This window comes from Polypterus senegalus, chromosome 15 (assembly GCF_016835505.1).
Source record: "Polypterus senegalus isolate Bchr_013 chromosome 15, ASM1683550v1, whole genome shotgun sequence".
Taxonomy (NCBI): domain Eukaryota; kingdom Metazoa; phylum Chordata; class Cladistia; order Polypteriformes; family Polypteridae; genus Polypterus; species Polypterus senegalus.
In genome coordinates this window covers 122,010,579-122,029,088 of record NC_053168.1, presented here as the reverse complement: position 1 = coordinate 122,029,088, position 18,510 = coordinate 122,010,579, and positions in this window count along the sequence as shown.

The following is an 18,510-nucleotide window of genomic DNA, read 5'->3' as shown; positions in this document are numbered from 1 at the left end:
AGACACAATACCAAAGGAGTCCAGTCTTCGTCTCCAGTCACTTCATAGTGTACATGTCTCGCAACCATATAGCAAGACAGGAAGCACCAGGACTTTAAAGACTTGGACCTTTGTGCTTTACGGAGATATCGGGAAGGCCACACATCCCTTTCTAGCGACCTTACGACCCCCCACGCTCTCCTATGAAGTCAGTCCCAATACATTATAACAGTAAAATATGCCCCTTTAATGAAAAATTTGCTCCGTTCTTGACTTCTTATTCTAATTTTACATATGTTTTAGTCATAATTTTCAAACCCACTTTGTCCTGAACATGGTCATAGGGGTCTGCTGGCTGGCAGTGTGACACAGTGGTTAAGGCTTTGGACTTCAGACCCTGAGGTTGTTGTTCAAATCCTGCCACTGACACTGTGTGAACCTAAGCAAGTCACTTCAACTGCCTGTGCTCCAATTGGAACAAAAAAAATGTAACCAATTTTATCCCAAATGTTGTAAGTCGCTTTGGATAAAGGCGTTGGCCAAATAAATAAATGTAAATGCTGGAGCCTATCCCACCTATCATGGTGTGCAAGGCAGGAACAAAACTCAGGACATGGTGCCAGTCTATCACAGGAAACTGGAGCATCCAGAACAAACCCAGACAGGCATGGGGGCTTAAACCCTAGTCTATTAACTGTTGGGCAGCAGCACTACCACTGTGCCACCATGCCGTCCACATATGTTTTAATTTCAGGATATTCTTCCCCTTCTGATGGTTGTCTTATCAAAATAACTGACAAAGAAACATTTCAACTAAGGTTCAATACATCTGAAAGAAACAGCACCAGTGTAATGTAAGCGTGCCATTTCATAAACACTGGCACACAAAACACAAGACTGACAGCCTTCATTTTGACAGGAGACCTCCCCAAATCCACATTACTACATAACATAGAGTTCTGAAGCTACCTGTCAGACTGCAATTTCCCGGTTCAAATAAACAAGACTGACAGCTGTCATCTGGATGAGCCTTATATCAGAAAGAGAAAGGATAAGAGCAGAGAGCAGAATCAAAGACGGCAACAGGGTCCCCAGGTGCTGGTCAGCGGGGATTGATCTCTTCTAATTGGAGACGATAGCCTTCAGAGGTGGTGAGGTGAACGCGAGGTCAGAGCTTCGGCTCTCAGTTTAGTCGGAGTCCGTCAACGGTGTTAATAAGAAATGAGGCCACTGATGAGAAGAGCTCTAGACAAGTAAACCTTTGCTTCAGGACTAGCCAGGCTCCATTTAGGGTTGCAGAGGCCATGGGTTTTCATTGAAATTGATGTCTTCATCAGAAGCTAATTCTTGCTTGTAATTAAACTTCACTGCTAGTCAGAGTTCTTGTTTTTCTCCTTCTATTATCAGTCTAGGGGACTGGAACTGATGGGGGTAGAACACCAATCAAAATTAGACATATATAAACGAGAGGCGTGTGTGTGTGTGTGTGTGTGTGTGTGTGTATGGAGCAGTCCGCTCTGCTCATGCTCAATGACAGCCACTAGATGGCACATGCATGCACTTTTACATTTTTTGCTGCTTGCTATGAAAGACCTGAGTGCAGCAAACACTGCTGCGCAACACTGATGTCAACCTAATGGCACAGATGAAGAGACACAATGTCGAAACGAGAGGAAATGCTGCGGCTCAACAATGTGCAAGTGAAACACCTACGCAATGGAGGGCAAGGCTTGAAGATTTCACTAAAAACATTGTCTGGAGGGATTTTCTGGAGTTAAACATTAATAGGACTCATAGGCCAGTGATACGGCTAAGATATGGCATCACCAGTGTGAAGGCCACCTTATGAAGGCCATTGTGGCAGTAAGCACAGGTGGGTTCACGGCCTCTGCAATGGGTAAGTCTTAGGAGTTAACTGACGCCTCTTCAAGTTCAGGAATATAGTAAAACTGCTAGGGGGTCTTTGGGTTGTTTTTTGTCCCAAAGACCACACACAGCTAGTATTTAATAATGTTTTTTTGCAATCAGTTATTTATTTAGATATTTAACAATGTAAAAACATTATAATTAGCCGCAAAAACAGGTCACTAATTATGAAAAGGGTTAGAATGAAAACCTGCAGCTACTGTGGTCCTCCAGGACCGGGGTTGGTAACCCCTGATATAGAGTATATAAAATTACAGATAAGTCAAAGTAAAACACATTATAAACTATATCTGAAAAATCATGAACTTAAGAAGAAACATCAATGTGAGTATTTGGTGTCATTATTTGACGCTGGTTTGTAATTGTTGTACATTTTTCCTGGGGTGTTAAAAATAATCTAGACATTGTTCGGGGTGTTTTTGAGTCTCAGGAATCCAATGATCATGTTTATTTGTGCGTTTTTGAGGCTTTATTGTTGATGGGTTTTATCCAGTATGAAAAGACAAAAGAACAATGATAATGTTTTGGGGAGTCCACTCTGTATATCATCGCCACCACTAACAATTGGACAGAGAGTAATCATTAAAGACTAAGTCAAGACAGACTAAACTGGTAAATGGAGGTCTTGGGCTTTACAGAAGCTTGGCAGGAAGAGGCGGGATATGGGCGGAAATGAGGTTGGCAGAAGGGCGTTCTCTAGTGTTGGAAGTAGGGGGGCTTTCATTGTTCTTTCCTTCTGGAGGTCTGTTGGAAGAGAGAATGCACTTCACCAAGCTCTGACTCTGTAGCTTACCCTCCATTAGGCCTTTAGAGTGCCTCCCATGCCTGCGTGTGAGACACCAGACTGTCTTACATATGCACACAGACAACTGCATTATTGTTTCTTGCATAAACTGTATAACAATATACAGTATAATACTGTTTCAGTTATGATATAATGTATTTATTTCCTTTGTTTGTGTTCTGTTGTATTGTATATTGAAACAAGCCTGTGGAAGACATGTAAGTAGAAATTTCACTGTATTATGTGACAATTGTGAACTGTAGCAGGTGCCAGTAAGACCCAATCACCAGACAAACTGCCACAGACAGAGTTCCAAGTTAAAATAAAGTTATTTAATTTTATAACAATACCTGAAGAGACTTTTAGGTCTGTCCACAAAGTATAATATAATAGATCAAATGCCTTCCTTTCTCCTTCCACTTCTCAGTGAGCGTTGTCCTCTTCCTCGTGACTCACCAAGTGATGTGAGATGCCTTCTTTTACGCTTGACCCAGTTGTACTTCTGCGACCATGGCACGTCATAATGGAAGCACTTCCAGGTCATACAGAAGCATCATAGAATAGGGATGTTAGGCAACCCTGTGGGTTTCAAAGGAGGAGCATTGCCACCTCTTATGCTGGGAGATGACCTGCTCTTGATACACTGTTTCCCCCAGTCCATCCATTATTCTTTCAGCCCAACTGGGATAAGAATATTAAACAATCCCAGCCGGGCTGCACCTCCATCCATGCAATCTTTCCATTTATGGTCTCTCACCCGTGCAAAGAGATGTCCTCCATTCTAATCAGGATGCCAGTCCATCCTCTATGGCGCTCACATCTTACATATAAATGTCTACGCGTGGAAGTGTGTGTGTCTGTTTGTCTGTCCGCCAAGGAGAGAGAAACTCGTTTAGCCGCTAATGCACAAGGAAGGCAAACACATCAAGAAAATGAAACTGCCAAGGAAAGAGAAACTTGCATAACCATTAATGCACAAGTGAGACAAACACATTGGCTTTCAGCCTTATTTCCAGAAAATGATGAATGATTAGCTGAGCGGGCTTACATAGCTAGTGTTAAATACACAAATTTGAACATAGCCTGTGATCGTGAGGCTGGCTACAGGGGAAACCAGATGTCACTAGAGACCACCACGCAATGACCCAAGTAGCCAAACTGCTTTCAAAAGTGTCTTGGTAGATCCAGAATTAAGGTTCATACATTGTGCTAATTTTTTGTAGAAGACTTGATTGTGTCTTCTCATAGAAAATAGTCATTTTGACAGAAGCCTCATTAGCCAGTTCTGGTGAACTAATCAATCACATTTTAAGTCAAGCTGTATTTTAGCAGAAAACATATGGGCACCATGAGCCTGAAATTAGACTGGTATGTTCCATGTCTTCTTTTCAGTCAAGCTTTTTGGTTCAAACTGAACTTCAGGTGATCGTAACAAGCTGCTTCAAAGTTTTCTTTAAAAGGGACGTCTAATGTAGAGGAGGTAATTTGTCACTGTCATTCTGTGCTGTTAATTCATTATATCTAAGCTGTTTCTCAAATTTTGTCTCACATTTCCTGTACTGTAATATTTGAAAATGTAATTTAATTGCGGTGCCTTTTAACTAGATCAATTTTATTATAATTCTCCAGAATATATACTGTACTGCTATTCCAATATCATTTGTCACATATGTGCACATGGGAGGCAGCTAAAGGGATCAAAAAAAGGATAATTACATACCGGACCGTGGGTCTGGCAGACTTTTTTTCCTCTGCAGACCGACCACAGGAAATTATGCCTGAGACTTGATGACACCACTTCCGATTCTGGGCCCTGTGACATCGCTTCAGATTTCTGGGCCCAATGACATCACTTCCGGATCTGGGGCCAAGTGAATTCATTTCCGGTGCTGAGCCTAATTACATCACTTCCAGTTCAGGGCCCAGTGACATCACTTTAGGTGTGGGACCCAATAACATCACTTCCGGTTTGGGGCCCAGTGACATCACTTCCGGTTTGGGGCCTAATGATATCACTTCCAATTCTGGGCCCAGTGTAACATCACTTCCGTTTCCTGCCCCAATGACGTCATTTTTCCTTGCCTGGCTTGTAAACTGCCATGTTTTGTCTGTCTCACCAGTTCTGTTTTGGACTATTGAACTGCTCTTTGCTTTTTGACAGTCTATTTCAGGTATACAGATGGCTGCCCCCAAATCTTTTTGCTGTGTTGTCTGAATCCTTTCACACCATATATTTTACTGTTACTAGGGGGCTCTGTCCCCTGCTCTCTTTGCTCACCAACCCCCGGGGGCAGGCGCTGGGCGCCCGTTATCTCTCGGCTGAGCCACTTGAATGGCATTGGGGTGAGTGAGAGGTGGTATATAGAAGAGTACGTGGGGCGCAGGAGGAAGACGGTTTGGTCCTTAGTTATTATAGGTTGAAAATCAATTACTTGACTATTTCACTACAACTATTTTAAATACCAATTGTGGCAGTAGGGGGCGCTAGTGTTCCCTTGAACCCTCAGGGATGACTCCAGACACCGAGTGAAAGTCCAAGACTTTTTATTCTTTTCCACCGTGCACAAAGCACCTTCCACACTACTCAAACTATTAAATCCAACAAATAAACAGAATATTCTTTCTCCTCCTCACCCAGACACTTTGCTCCTCTCCCACCCAGCACAGCTCAGTGCCTGGACTGAGGCATCGTCTTTTATAGCCCCTGACCCGGAGGCGTTCCTGTCCAATCAGACCACAGTTCCTTTTTCCTTCCGGGTCAGGGCAAACAGTCCTGTTCTTCACCCCGTGAGCACGTCATTCCTTCCCGTCATGTGACCGTGACGTACTCCCGGGTTATAGGGCACAAAAGAGCCCATGAGCTCTCCTACAGTGACTCCGGTGGTCCCCAAGGTATCCAGCAGGGCTGTGTAAAAACACTACATAGTCCATAAGGCCCTCGGGGCACGATCCTGCTGTCGGGAGAGCTCCTCCTGGCGGCCTGGGGGTGAGTGCCGGAGCACGAAGCCGGCAGTCCTCCACACAATGAATAATAAAACATAGTAAAAGTAATAAAGTAGAAGTAAAAAAGTAAAATGTAATAAAAAGTAAATAAAAAACTAAATTACCTTAACGTCAAAAGCAATATTATGAATTGTTTTATCCCCTAATTTACATTCTTTAAATGTTGCTTTTTCGCACTTCTGCTCACATATTGTTCGGGATATTTTTCTCTTTCTCGTTTATTGAGCGATTCTCTTTGTTCTTTTTCGTTTATTGAGCGATTAAAGAGTATAATGACATTAAATGAAATAAATGAAAACAATACCACCCCTGTACCCCTATGGTGAAATTACATTAAGCACATAAACACAAACAACCCCCCACAGCAAAGTCCATGAAATACAGTACCGGGCCTGTAATGAAATGATGGCGCATAGTAAGTCCAGAGATCTACCGTGTAATGAAATGATGGTGATTGAAAGGGAATGAAAAAAACAGTCCTACCGGTAGACATTACAAAGGTGAAGACGGGTGGATGGTTCAGGAGCGCTCCTTTTCTTGCGGGAAAGCCAGGAATCCACTATCAGTCCTCATCTCACAGGAAGACAGATGATACAGACCCCAACAATGAAACAATCCAGGACACAACGACTAGATATGGTTAATCAGCAGAAGGCAGCCAGACAGGTACACGGAACACAGAATACAACAAAAAACACTTTTTTTCTTCTTTGGACACCTGCCCTCCTTCTAAGCCACTCAAACTACCTTTGACCCCAACAGCCCCTGCAGGGACTGCTGGGAGATGCGGTTTTAACTCATAGTGGCACTGCTACAGTGAGAGGATTTGCACAGTAGGAATAACGACTGGGCGAGCAGTGTGGAAGGGAGTCAAGGCTGAATAACGCGGAAACAACGGAAACCTTTTTTTAATATAATAGAGAGATTATTATTAATATTATAATTATTAGTGGGTGGCACATCACAGGGCTTAGGTGATGCATACAACCACCCACAGTCAGTCCTGAGGGACAAATTTAGAGTTGCAGAAAAAAACACTGATTATTAATGCTGTGAATAAAAATGCATGTTATTTGTAGGAATGCTGCTTACTCTAAAGAAGGGGTTCCCAACCTAGGGGAGTGTGAGATGTCATTTCAGGGGTTGTGACAAAGAGGAAAGCTGTGTCACGAATCGCCAAAATGGAATGAGGTGCGTTGTCCAACTTTGTCGTGGTGCAGTTGATGTCTTGCATTTTTGTGCGTCATTTATTAGTTAGTGCATTTGTTCTATGATATGAAAGAATTAAGCATTGAGTTTGCATGAATGAATGAACCACAGAAATGCACGTTCTTGCAGATTCTATGCTGCAGCCGGAGTGTTCATAAAGATGAATAATTTTTTTTAGCAGGATAGAATTTGGACCTTGCATTGACCTGTAGAGGAGACCGAGGTCTCGTATTGAGTTCTGTGCAAGCCCTGCTCATGAAACATCACTGATTTTGAGATTTGTTTGACATTTTTGCTAGGGGGCGGACAAGAGGGACTGAATTGGATGGAACACCTGCTGCTTACATTCCGCCCAACTCTCCTGCTGGCGGTCCTGGCGATAGCGCAGCAATTTGAACTGTGCAGCATATCAGTTTTTGGACTCCCGTGTATCTGTTATCGAAGGACAAATCTACATTTCTTTGGTTAGCGGTATGCTAGCAGCCATTGCTTCATAGGGGGCTCAGATCCCCCAAACCCATCAATCTGTGCTCATCTGTCATTTCCTCGCAGCGCCTGAAGCTTCGCAAGATACCCTAAACTTTGGATCATGAACTGAGTGTCTAAGCTTCACATTTTTAAGATTATTGAGATTTATAAAGGTAAATTGCTTGATTTATATTTAAATTTTATGCACTGCATTATAAACTTATTTTTTAAGTTTAATGTTTTCACCCCGAGTACTGTATTTGGCTTTGATTGAGAAATTTGACTTCTTCATCTTCAAATGTGATCTTACTTTACTAGAAGGTGTGAACATAAATCAAACATTTTCTAGGGGTGCGAGGCAAAGAAAAGGCCGGGAAGCACTACTCAAAAGGCAATAATGCTCATAGCATGTGTCTGCAGTCATAATGCAGTAAAATTTCAACCTCTAAGTAATAAAACATCCCTAGGCAATATAAAATCAGTGATATAATTACGCAAAATCACAATTAAGGCATTTTAATAAATCAAGCAAAATTGACATTTTGCATTTATAAACATTTTCAGTACTGCAGGTGACATAAATTCTCATATTATATACAATTTATGTCAGAGGAAAATAATAAAAGGAATGAAGTGCCTAGCAGGACAATTAGACTCTAATCACATTGGGACGCATAACGCTAAATGGAAAGGCGCATTGCATTTTTCTAGACAGAGAAAATGCGATTATCCATAGCAATATAATCTTGCATATTAACAACGTGGTGCTTTTTTCATTGGTTCCATCTTTTACATTATATTTCATCCATTTGCATTTGTGCATTAGTAAAAGACTTACAAGACAGGATTTTGCTGGAGAATCCTCACTCTGTGTTTTGCAATAAATTAAAGTACTAATTGCTTAGGTTAAATAATTGCAAATTGCCAATTAAATAATCATTAGAGAGTGGCCTGGTGGTGTAGTGGTTAATGCTGCTGCCTCTCACATCCAAAGTCCTGGGTTTCAGTCCTTGCTCTGCCACTGTCTGTTTGGAGTTTGCTTGTACATCCGATGATGGTGTGGGGTCTTCTCCAGGCACCCTGGAACATCCCAAACATGTGCAGGTTAAACCAATTGGTGACTTTAAATTTTTTGTGTAGGTAAAGATGAGTTAGTGACTGTCACCCTGTCCAGGGCTGGTTCACTCATTGTGGTTAAGGGTGAATGAAGTACTTGAGGACATCAGTGGAAATTAAAGGTTCAGGTTGGGGAGCATGCACTGGTACAGTGCATTGGCGCACCCACTATATGATGAAACAGCTCAAGATCCTGGTTATCAACCCCCCAGACAGACAGCTGGTCCAGTCCCACCCTCCAGAAAAGACTATCTATGTGCTGCAGCCAGGTGTTACGTGGGCAACCCCTTGGCCTGGTCCAGCCACTCAATTCCTCAACAATGAAGATCCTGCGAAACGGATCATCCTCATAGAATCGCACCACATGGCCGTAGTGCCGTAACTGGCACTCCCTCATAATGCAGGTAATGTGCCTCATTCGGGACTCCATGACCAACCGCTCATTCGACACAAAGTCAAACCAGCGGTACCCAAGGATTCTCTGAAGAGACCCAGTACCAAAGGAGTCCAGTCTTCATCTCAGGTCACTGGATAGCGTCCATGTCTCACAACCATATAACAAGACGGGAAGCACCAGGACTCTAAAGACTTGGACCTTCGTCCTTTAAGCTAAGATATCAAGAGCACCTCACACCCCTTTCCAGCCACCTCATGACCCCACATGCTCTCCCAATTTGTCTACTGACTTCAAAGGAAGAGTCACCAGAGACATGAATGTTAGTGCCGAGGTAAGTAAACCTCTCGACAAGGTCGACACTCTCTCTGCAGACGGACACACTGCTGATGGCCGTGCCCAAGAGGTCAATAAAGGCCTAGTCATTAAGGGGAAGTGCATTTAAAACTGGAGCCTGGAAGCACTTCTTTACACAAAGAGCTGTAGGGATCCGGAACAACCTACCGAGGCATGGAGTTGAAGCAGAAACCTTGACAGCCTTTAGGAAAAAATCTGGATGAGATGTTGCGACAATTTAGCGATTAGCTAAACAAATAAGAACGATGGAACTGGATGTTCTCGTTTCATTTGTCAAATTTCTTATATTTCTTAAAGCCATCAGCTTTACCGACCCTGACCTGGGCACACAAGTTACAATACAGATAGGTAATTATTATACAAACTACATGCTTATTACTTATAAACTATAAAATATATTCTTGAACCGTTAATAAAGTACAGATTGACATATAGGGTAAGAATTCTCTTCTGGCAGGGAGTATTTTGCACAGGGATGACCCTGAAAATGAAAATGGTACCTTAGGCCGAGGGTGGGTAATGTCGGTCCTGGATGGCCGCAGTGGCTGCAGGTTTTTGTTCCAATCCTGTTTCTAAATGGGAAGTCAGTAATTGCTGATGAAGCTCTTATTGCTTCAGTGACATTTTGATGCTTCATTTTAGTGGACTTGCTTGTTAAGGTTCCCCATCCTTAATTGCTCATTTCAGTCGTAATCAGCTGCATTCAGTGTTTTGGTGGCTCCTAATTAGCACTAAGATGTAAACGACAAAGGAGCCACCAGTCCTCCATCTAGCTTATTTCCATTTACATCTGTTTATGTTCATCACTCATCACGTATCACACAGACAAAATGTGACAGGCTGAAAAATATCCATTTTAGGCTTCAATTCATTTGGATGATATCCTTGGAAAGGAAAAAAATCTACGATACAAGAACCTTACATTGCAGACTAACAAGCCATAACATTAAATAAGGTCTGAGACTGGCAAGCATTGATTTCTAATTAGGCAAATAGGTTGGAATGAAAACTTGTAGCCACTGTGGCCCTCTAGGACTGACACTGCCCACCCCTGCCTATACTATAGGCCAAGGCCTTGTGATTCTTCACATTGTTTGTGGTAGAGTCCAGAATTAAGTCAAAATGTCTTCTAAAGCCGTCATCAAGGCATGAGTTGATTATTGCGTTAAAGGAGATTTGTGTAGCATTAGACATCTGTAGATTACGTACGAGTGGTAGTGTCCTCACAGTTACAAAGAATCAAAATTTCAATCCCAGTCTTGTAGGAGTTTTAAAGTTTTCCATATATCTGTGTGGGTTTTCCTCTGGTTGTCCTTCTACAGTGCCCTCCATAATGTTTGGGACAAAGGCACATGTTTCTTTGATGTACCCCTCTGCTCCACAGTTTAAAATTACAGATCAAACCGTTCAGACATCATGATTAAAGTGCACATTGCAGACTTTCATTTAAGGGTATCTGCATACATTTCGGTCACACCACAACACCTTTTCTTCACGGACCCCCCTTTTCAGGACACCTTAATGTTTGAGAAAATTGGAGTCCCAGGTGTTTGTGACTCCTCAGGTGGGTTTAATGGCTTCATAAAATACCTCAGCTTGCTTCTACCCTTTGGAGTCTGTAGTTGCCGTTGCATAAGAGCTGTGCCAATGAAAGTCAAAGAAGATACTGAAAAACAAGAATTAAACCATTAGAGATATCAGTAAAACCTTAGGATGACTGAAATCAACAGTCTGGAATATCATGGAGGAGAAAGAACACACTGGCGAGCTCAGTAATCACAAAGGGTCTGGTAGGCCAAGGAAGACCTCCACTGATGATGACAGAATGATCTTCACCATGGTAAACACAAAATACAGTAATTGATCACACAAGTATTTAGCGTCTTCAGATCAGTATTTAGTAGATGCTGCAATGCCATCCTTGAATCTTTGTTCACAGGCCTCTCTCTGAATCAGCTTTGTACATCTGCACACTGACATTTTGTTCCACGTTCTTTATTGCTAAACTGATTAAGCTTGATTAAGGTTGCACAGGGATAGTGAGTGAACAGCCTTTTTCAAGTCAATTGGATTGAGATCGGCACTGTGACTGGACCATTCCAGGACATTAACATTATTTTCAAAAAGACATTCCTGTGTAGTTTTGGTGTTATGAGTGGAGGTCTTGTCTTTCTGGTAGTCACATCTTCTCCTTAAGGTGTTTTTCTGTAGGATTTCGCTGTACCTACTGCATTCATTTTACCCTCAGAAGCTTTCTAGGGCCTGCTACAGTTAAGCATCTTCATAGCATGGAGACCATACTTCACGATGGAGATAGTGCGTTGCTGATAATGTGCAGTGTCCAAACATTACATGTAGTCTGGTGGCCAGAAAGCTGAAATTTGGTCTCAACAAACAATATAACCTTCTTCCAGCTGACTTCAGAGGGTCTCCCATGCACCTTCTCTAGCTGAGATGCCATGTACGTTGTTTCTAAGAGCAACTTTCTCTTTGCCACTTTCCCGTAAGCAGTTGTTGCAGGCAAACAAATGTTGTCTGCATGGTCGCTCCAGTCTCACCGGCTGTGGTTTGTAGCTCTCTCAGAGTCCTCATCGGTCTCATAGGACCCAAAACAAGGTGTAGACACATCTCAATGATGCACCTGGTCCAATTGTCATAGCAAAGGGTCTGTCAGTCTGATAGTTTAGCTTTTCTATTTTAAGTACATTTGCAAAAAAAAAAGTCTAAAAGTGTATTTTTGCATTGTCATTTTCAGGTATTGAGTATTGCTGAATGAAGGAAAACATGAATTTGAATGATTTTAGCACTAGGCTGCAACACAAGAAAATGCGAAAATAATAAAGGTGTCTGAATACGTTCTTAATATATGGGCACTGGCCAGGGGCCCCAGGAGCATGGGGGCCCTCGATGTTTCTGATGCCAATGTATGATTCTGTTTTGCTATCAACTACTTTGCCCGGGGAGTCTATGATGCTGTTAAGATGGCTCTGTCCTGAAGGCCCCATAGATTTCGTAACATTCTCAAACCTGCCCTCCTGGCATCAGGAACTTCCCCTGAATATGATAATATTAATAAAGAATCAATTTACCTAACTGGTCTGAATGTGTAACACTCTGAAGGTTTATCCTTCTTTTTCACGAGTGTTGCAGTGATTTCAGTATTTAATTGATTTAAATGAAAGTTCATTCACATGCAAAAAGATAAAGCAACATATTTTAAAAAAAGTCTATTTTTCTGGCGAAACGTTTGAAAATTGTTACTGTACGCAGGTATTCATTTCAAAAACTATCCTAAAACAACCAGGTAACAGCAAATACCGCTATTTTTAAATCAAACATATGTTGGGAAAACGGCAAGCACAAAGTTGAAGAAAAAAAAAAAAGAGTTTGTAGAGAAAATTGAAAGTCTATAATTGGAACTTTGAGAGCATCTCTAAGGAAAGCACAACATTAAATCCTCATTTCCTGAGCAGAATGGACATTTCAAGGTTCATTTACTATGCCGCTCCTGTGGATTGTGCCCTGAAGCTATTATAAAACTACTGTGTGGTTACACCTGCAGATGCACTTTCATGTAAACACACGAGGTTTCAGCAGTCTGCAGTCCGACCTTGTAAAATCTGAACTTGCAATTTCTTCATAAAATTGGGCTAAAACACTGAACGTCTTCTGTTTACCTCGTAATTTATCGCCCACTGTGAATAAAACACGCAGAATAGTTTGTTGCATAACATAAGGGGTTTCCAACTTCTCCTTTGTGATTTTATCTGTAGAATTTTCATTTGTTTCTTATTCAGTGGTGCTGGCTCTGATGACTTTCAATTCTTTCTTGTGTTCGTTACTTCAGTCTTTCTTCTGACTAGTCTCACTGAAGCCCGACATAAAATATAAACATTTGGAGACAACCGGGAGTGAACGCTGCCTAAAAGTGGGTGGGAACTATTAGATGGTGTCACATTTCTGAACCAATCCAACACCTCGTGGAGGCGGAGCTCAGAGTAGGGGAGGTGATTTTGATCTGCACAGATCAGAGGAGTTCTCATTAACCAACAGACAGCAAGCTTCTGGTTAGGATGAACCGTCTAAAAAGTCTCCTAAAACAACTCTATTAGACATACAAGTGTGTGTGTCACGTGTGCAGAGAGCACACTGCCATCTTAAAAATAAGCATAACCTGATGCTAGGGGAAAACCTGTCTATAGCATCAGATTACACATTGGTTTTAAACATCATCAAGGGACGAATGGTAAATGTGAAGAACATTTTTCTGCACAAAATATGTGTGCTTGCTGTTGTCCGATGATAGTGTAAGAGTCAATGTCAGTTTGGGACATTCAGGAAAATATGAACTGATAAATTTGCTTTAGAAGTAAATGGTGTGTCACACTCCATCAAAAGGACTGCCGTTAAGAGAGCTGATAACAAAGAGTCACAGGAAATGCAGATTTCAGTACCCAAAACACCTGAATCAACAAATCTGGCTAACGACACCAGTAGATGAACAGATGAGGTTGCACGACATCCACCTTCTAAATGAATAACAAACGAAACGTAACATAACTGTCTAATTGGAAATGCAGACATGTCATGAGAAAATAGCCGCAGCATTTTAACGCATTCTACACCCACTAACCACAATGCTTATCCAAACTCTGTTTGCTGTTATTATGTCACATAGTGATGCGATAGTTAAAATAACAGAAAGATATCATGGCAGACAGAGGAACTGGTGAGCAAACGGACTGGTTGGCCAAAGCAGACCTCCATTGCTGATGACAGAAGAATCCTCAATACGGTAAACACAAAATAACTGATCACATACAGTAAATATTTAACGTCTTCAAATCAGTATTTAGTAGATAAAGCAATGCCAGCTTTAAATCTGCGCTCACAGAATGTTCTCTTTATCAGCTTTGTACATCTGCACACTGACATTTTCTTCTGCATTCTTCTTTGCAAAACTCAATAAGCTCTGTAAAGTTTCACATGGATCACAAGTCAAAAGTCAAGACGGATTGAGATCTACACTCTGACTCGACCACTCCAGGACATTAACATTGATTTTTAAACCATTCCTCTACAGCTTTGGTTTTATGCGTAGAGGTCTTGTCTTGCTGGAAAACAAATCTTTTCCCAAGGCTTCTGGACTTTCTGTAGGATTTCCCTGTATTTTGCTGTATTCATTTTACCCTCGGAAGCCTTCTAGGGCCTGCTGCAGACAAGCATCTCCACAGCATGGAGACCATACTTCACGATGGAGATAGTGCATTTCTGATAATGTGCATAGACCACAATGCTTATCTACACTCTGTTTGCCGTTATTATGTCATGTAGTGATGCAGCAGTTAAAATAATAGAAAGATTTTGTATCAGAAAGAGTTACTTCTGTAGCCCAGTAGCTGCGGTGGTCTACATGTGTGTCTGTCTGTCTGTATCTACTGTTGCAGAGCTCATTACAAATTGGAAGATTTAAGACGAGATTGGCACAGCTTTGTAAGAGTTAGTAGAAATCACAATACGTCAGGTCACTAACTAGCAGAAACTGTTCATCAAATATTAATGGGCAAGACATTTATACAATCCTTGTAGCGATCCGGTGCTGCTAAGATTCGCACCGTCGAAGACACAGTGATTTATTTATATTGTTTTCTCGTGGAGATTCCAGGGATGTACCCAGCCTTGGTCTGACCCACACACACTCACAATCAGAGACAAAAAACAACAGATGATAAAAGAATTAAAGAAGGTATTAAACACTAATAACTGAAATATAACTGCACGCTAAACAATCCCACCCCACTCCTCTTACGGCGAAGTACAATAAACACAAGCAAACCACAACAATAAACACTCAAGACAATGTCCTTATACAGTCCAATACAGCAAGAGCAGGTAAACTGATATGGTGTAAAGATGAGAATCCTGAGAACCGCTACCCTAGAAAATGAGAGAAACAGTCCTGAGCAGCGAGGGGTGAGATTTCCAGGAGTGCTCCTTTTGAAGACGCACGACAATTAATCCACCACTATAGCACGACAGGCAGGCACGAGACAGTCCATGCATTTGATGTGAAACAGTCCAAGGCAAAATTGACTTTTTAGACAACACATTGGACCAGATACACAGAACACCGATACCTTTTTTGCTCCATCAGGCCTCGTTTTTCAGCTTTCCCACTTTCATCCCCAGCAGCCCCTACTTCCGTTCCCGTCATCCTATGCGGGTAACCCCCTTGGCCTGCTGGGAAATGAAGTTCTTCCCATGTTAGCACTGCTACAGCCTTTATTGATAGCTGTCAAAAAACTAAACTTTCATTAATTTATTTTAATGGTCACAAAAAGATTCCCTTGCTTTCTTGTTATGCAAACTTAATATGGGATTGCACTGAAAATGCAAGGCCCCGTGATGACAAGTGGCAATCTCATTGACCGCATCTGCCCAGCAGCTGCCAAGGGCAGAAACTACTGTGGAATTTAAATATTGAGTGATGCCGCAGTCTGATGAGCCAAAATGCAAACAACATAAATATTAATTATTCAACAAATGGGGTGGAAAAATAAAGAGAATTGTGAATAGCGACTCTTTATTTTTCCAGAGGGTTAGGAGCACACACTGCTACAGCACAATGCCGCACCCACTACATGACAAATCAACTCAGGATCCCAGATTAGGATCTGAGTGCAGCCATGCAATGGGTGACACCTCAGCACCACACTAGTTCAGATGGAATGGGACCAGTGTGAGGTGTTTTATGGTGGCTGGAGTGCCAATTCTGCCACCAACCCCCAAGTTTTCCCTGCAGGGTGGAGGGCCTACATGCAGATTAACGTCATACCCAGGACGGAACAATTGCAGGTTAAGGGCCTTGCTCTAGGGTCCAACAGAGCAGAGTCCCTCTTGGCATATAAGGGATTTGAACCGGCAGCCTTCCGATTGCCAATGCAGATCCCTAGCCTCTGAGTCACCATTGCAGCTTTCCAGAATGTGACACAATTGTTTCATGAAAATGTGACAGCCCAATTTCTTGTTTCTTTAAAAATGAAGCTGTGGTGTACATGCAAAAACTATGGCCGTAATGAGCATCCTTTGGGTTTTAGTAATCATAAATACACTGGATTTAAAAAGAATTCAGACCCCCTTCACTTTGTTCACACTTTATTGTGCTGTAGAAATAATTTTAAATGGTTACATTTGTCATTTTTTGCCCATCAATCTATACTCGATAACCTATAATGACAAAGTGAAGATATGTTTTCAGCAAAGTGGGCTAATTCATTAAAAAATCAAAAACTGAAATTTCTCATTTCTATAAATATTCAGACCATTTGCTGTGGCACTCCAGATCATTCTCACGTGCATCCTGTTAGCTTTAATCATCCTTGAGACGAGTTGGGAACGTAATTGGAGTCCACCTGTGGCACACTGAATTGATTGGACATCATTTAGAAAGACACACACTTGTGTATAGAAGGTCCACAATTCACACTGCATGTCAGCACAAAAAACAAATGAAGAATGCCAAGGGAGTTCCTGTAGACCTTCGCCATCAGATTGTGGTAGATCATAGATCAGAGCAAAGGGATAAAGCCAGTTCTAAAGCTTTGAGTGTTCCCAGGAGCACAGTGACCTCAGTAATTGTGACACCGAAAAGGACCCTTCCTAGAGCTGGCCATCCTTCAAACTGAGTAACAGTTGAGGCAAGATGGGTGATGAAGAACCCAACAGTTACTCTAAAAGAGCTTTAGAAGTCCTCTGCTGGAATGGGAGAACCTGTTGAAAGGACAGCCATCTCAGTACTCCTCCATCAATCAGGCGTTTATGGTAGACTGGCAAAATGGAAGCAAATCTTCAGTTAAAGGCATGCGGCAGTGTGCAGGACACTGAGAGTATAAGATAATTAGACAAAAATTGAATTCTTTGGGCAGAACTCCAAAATGTATGTCTAGTGAAGACCAAGCACTCCTCATCACTTTTCTAATTGCATGGTGGTGGCAGCATCATGCTATGGGGCTTCTTCTCAGCAGCAGAGACAGAGACAGGGACACTGGTCAGAATTGAAGGAAGGATAAATGCAGCATAATAAAGAGAGAGATCCTTGAAGAATCACCAGCTCCAGAGTGCATGTCACCTCAGAATGGGGCAAGGTGTTCACCATTTGACACATCAATGACCTGAAGCATACAGCCCAGACAATGCTGGAGTGGTTTCGGGACAAGTCTCTGACTGTCCCTGAGTGGTCCAGCCAAATCCAAGACTTAAATTCTGTGGAACATCTGTGGAGAGACCCGAAGATGGCAGTTTACAGAGGCTTCCCACCCAGTCTAATGGAACTGGAGAGGATCTGCCAGGACAAATGGGATAAACTGCCTAAATCCAGGTGTGAAAAACTTGTAGAAGTCTCAAAAGGCTCAAAAGACTCAAAGCTGCAATTGCTGTCAAAGGGGCTTCTACAAAAGTACTGAATTAAGGGTCTGAATATCTCTATGAATGAGAGAATTCGGTTCTTGAAGTTTTAATAAATTTGTACACCATCTGTTCTTGAGTGTAGACTGATGGGAAAAAATGGCAATTATCAATTTAAAATTAAATCTATTGCACAATAAAGCGTACAAAAGTGAAGGGGTCTGAATACTTTCTGAAAACACCGAAAAACAATACAAATACACCCTAGAAACTTGTTTTCCAAAAAGCTATAGCGGCAATTCAGACCTTTAATTTCATTAGCTGAAGTTTATAAAATGTGATAGCAAATGGGAAAAAGTAAGACCGAGATACAAATAATTGATCCAATGCTGTTCATTGCAAGAGTTAGTAAGAGTGAATGGGAACAGATATCGTAATTAGCAAAAAAATCCTATTAAATGGAGGCCATTAAGGCAAGAGAAGCCTGTAAAGCAATTATCCTGTAATCCATATAAAGATAAAATGAGCACTATATACAGTAAAGTCCATCTGCAAGCTGGTGAGTCACCGAAAACCAAGACAAAACTGAGCTAACCATTAAGAAAATGGTGATTAAGGGATTGACCCCACACTAGCAAATAAATGGCCATCCAATTAAGTCCTTAATCACTTGTCACAGGCATATGGCAGGAACTCTTCCTGGGGTGGACAGCTGCCCTGTGAGCGGTGCAAAGAGCCACACGATCACTCACACCAGGGCAATTAGTCCGAGTCATTAGTCAGGCTCGCCTCGCATTGAATCTCACACAGTAACGCTCTGCGAAAGTTCAAAATAACGTTATGCCGCAACCATTCTAAGAAGACATTACCA